This window comes from Oryzias latipes, chromosome 7 (assembly GCF_053564925.1).
Source record: "Oryzias latipes strain Hd-rR chromosome 7, Olatipes_Hd-rR_3.1".
NCBI lineage: Eukaryota > Metazoa > Chordata > Actinopteri > Beloniformes > Adrianichthyidae > Oryzias > Oryzias latipes.
In genome coordinates, this window is record NC_136243.1 from 2,032,856 (window position 1) to 2,036,399 (window position 3,544).

The 3,544-nt window shown below is 33.9% G+C and overlaps 1 long non-coding RNA gene across 1 annotated transcript; it reads right to left on the bottom strand.

Annotated features, from left to right (window-relative positions):
- Positions 1 to 289: 289 nt before the first annotated feature.
- Positions 290 to 1,671, bottom strand: LOC110015399 (uncharacterized). The gene is made up of 3 exons (XR_002873492.2): positions 1,554 to 1,671; positions 1,115 to 1,176; positions 290 to 483 (listed from the first exon to the last, which is right to left on the bottom strand). It is a non-coding gene; the product is annotated as an uncharacterized LOC110015399 (long non-coding RNA).
- Positions 1,672 to 3,544: the final 1,873 nt, after the last annotated feature.

Below are 3,544 nucleotides of genomic sequence, written 5' to 3' on the forward strand. Positions count from 1 at the left end.
CTTGAATATTACTTGGTACTTACCCCTTAAGTACAATGAAACTGTACTGTAAAAGAAAGTCAGCCCTATTTCCATTCTATTACATGGTACTTTCAGTAGTAAAGGCTGGGTATGTACACGTATTACCTTCCTGTGCAGTGTACATACATACACACTTGATCTTCTGACCTCACCAAATGAGACAATGCTAAATTGTTGGTAAAGGTCAAATAACTGCATTGTAAAAACATATTCTGGCCTGATTACTTCTTGTAACATGAGGCAAATTTAAAGAAAAACAAGACAGCAGTGAAAACAACAGTCTTTAATATGATACATGTTTGCAGCATACAGTGTCATCACAATGAAACATGTTTTACGTACAAAACAGTACAAAGGAGCATTCCAAAAAACACATTATTGGCCTGAGGGTCGTGCTTTTTGTCCATCCAAATTCTTTCAGCAGAGTTTGTTAGCGGTGCAGGACTTCTTCAGGGTTTGTAACTGCAAGAAAATTCACAATAAAAGCTCAAATGAAAATAAAAAGCATAACGACTTTGATGAAATACAAAATAAATTTTACTTATTTAATCATTTCTGTAATGAGTTTGATAAATCTCTGTGTAGTCTTTATCGCTTTGGCTGTAATACTTGAAATTAATCAATTATCCTCATTTATAAACATGATAGATTATTCACAACTTTAAATTTTAGTTATATAAACAAGAACAAAAAAGAAATCAAAGACAAAAAAATCAAAATTGCCATAAAAAAATATAATTTGTTTAGACAAAGAATGACAAAAGTAATGTTTTAATTGCCAATTGCTGTGTGTATTTCTTCTTTATAAATATTATTCGCACCTACAATTTGCATTAACATGAAAAACATGGCAGTGTAAAAGAAAAGGAAAAAGAAATAAATAGGCAATTTCAAATTCAACACAGTTATTCACAAAAATACGTTTTAATTTTCAAACAGTTACATTCACTTTTGGGTGGTATTGTTGTCTCTATCATATTTGAAAATAAATAAATAAATAAATAAAATAGAATAAAAACGGAGAAAGAAAAGAAAATGCAGTTAAACTCTTCATTAATGTAAATAATATGTCCACTTGGTGGATTTAACTTACTTTAGCTTACTCTCCTGTGGCTTCACGGATTCGTCTGGAATGTCTTCTTCACCATAGCTGATCTAAAGCGGGAAAAACACGGAAGTACGTCATCATTATTTTAAATGAACGCCTTTCTTTGATTTTCCCAGAAAGACGTGCGCTCAGTCAAAAGAGCACAGAACAACAGACTTTATCATTTAGGCTCCGTGCTTGTTTTACAGGTGCCCCTCTCCTGGTAAGTAACAACGTTTGTAGATTTTCATTACAAACTTTGAAAATTTAAACATTTTGAAATAACTGAAATTATTGCAGTAAGGTAGACATGCTCTTACGTCACGTTTTAAACACAGAGATAGCGGTTTGAAATCACGAGGTTAGCTTCTTTATAAAGTTTGATCAGTTTAAATATTTACATGTAATTTATCCAATATTTTAAAAAACACAAACACTGGCTTACCTGCCAGATGAAGAGAAATTCAAACTGTTGCGCACGCCTCGAGGCTCTCCGGATTAATGCACGCTCACTTTGGGGGTTGTTGTGCTGCATTCAAGTGCGCTGGTAATTTGCAACTTTACTTGCCCCGACCTACTTAACAAAAACACACACTCGGGGTGTTTTTAGTATTAAAAGTAAATATTTAGCCTTGTTGTTTTACATATTTTCCTGACATTATATATTAAAAAAGTTCGTTTTTAGAACAATATTTAAAAAAAGTTAAGTTTTGAATAATTTATTATCATGTTTATAAATGAGGATAATTGATTAATTTCAAGCATTACAGTCAAAGCGATAAATAATACACAGAGATTTATCAAACTCATTACAGAAATGATTAAATAAGTAAAATTTATTTTGTATTTCATCAAAGTCGTTATGCTTTTTATTTTCATTTGAGCTTTTATTGTTAATTTTCTTGCAGTTACAAACCCTGAAGAAGTCCTGCACCGTTACCAAACTCTGCTGAAGGAATTTTGACGGACAAAAAGCACGACCCTCAGGCCAATAATGTGTTTTTTGGAATGCTCCTTTGTACTGTTTTGTACTTAAAACATATTTCATTGTGATGAAACTTTGTATGCTGAAGACATGTATCATATTAAAGATTGTTGTTTTCACTGCTGTCTTGTTTCTCTTTAAACTTGTCTCATGTTACAAGAAGTAATCAGGCCAGAACATGTTTTTACAATGTAGTTACTTTACCCTTACCAACAAGTTACCATTGTCTCATTTGGTGAGGTCAGGAGACCAAGTGTGTATGTATGTACACTGCACAGGAAGGTAATACGTGTACATACCCAGCCTTTACTACTGAAAGTACCATGTAATAGAGTGGAAATAGGGCTGACTTTCTTTTACAGTACAGTTTCATTGTACTTAAGGGGTAGTTTCTGTGGTAAATTCATGGTAAATACCATGAAACATGCAGCGAGTGCAGACCTAAAGGTCAAGGTACTTTATTTGTACTTACCTTGTTCTTACATGTGGTAAGTACCATAAAAGAAACCTTTAAACAACATGTAAATACCCAGTAAGAATATTATAAATACCCAGTATGTACCACATAGGTATGAACCAAATAGTACCATATAAATACACAGTAAGTACCATGTAAGTACAGAGTAGACACAAAAAGTACCATGAAAGTACCCAGTAAAGTACCATGTAAACACACTGTAAGTACCCAGTAAATTCCATAAAAAGTACCATGTAAGTACCCTGAAAGTACCCAGTAGATACACAATAAGTACCATGTAAATACCACTTAAGTACACTGTAAGTACTGTACTGTAAAAGAAAGCGTTACCGTTGTTTTCTGTTGCGAGTGCTGTTGAGTGGGGGATTGGATTCTTATAAGCATAAGCTTCTTCCATTCCCCTTTCAAATCATATTGTCAAAGTCTTGCGTAGACTTATATTTCATTTCATGTAAATGTTGATTTGATTTGAAACAAATCTTGTACTACTACTACCTGGTACCAGTCCACCATGAAAAAGGTTGTATTCTCTCTCCAATTCTGAATGAAAGGACATTTATGCATACTGAATACTCAGAAATACAATTTCAATAAACATTACTTTTGTTTTGTCCAAGTTAACAGATAATTTGTTGCAATTCATCCATGTTTTATTTTATATAGCTCTCTACTTACGACAATATAAAGTTCCTTATTATAATCAGTTGAGTAAGATATATTAGTGTCATCAGCAAATAATATGAATTTTAATAGTAGTGGTATAGCAAACATGAAGCTGTGTCCATGATTTTGGTTCAGTTGCTTTTTCTGTTCCTCCTCTTGACCACGAGAGGCCCTCTCACGCTATTCTTCTATCCCGGCAGACTGACTGACAGCCGTGGAGGGAGACAGCAGAAGAGGCGCCGTTTGTTCCCTGATCTCTGCCTGAAAGGCCATGACAGCCGGAGAGAAGTCCTGCTGGCACCAGGCACCC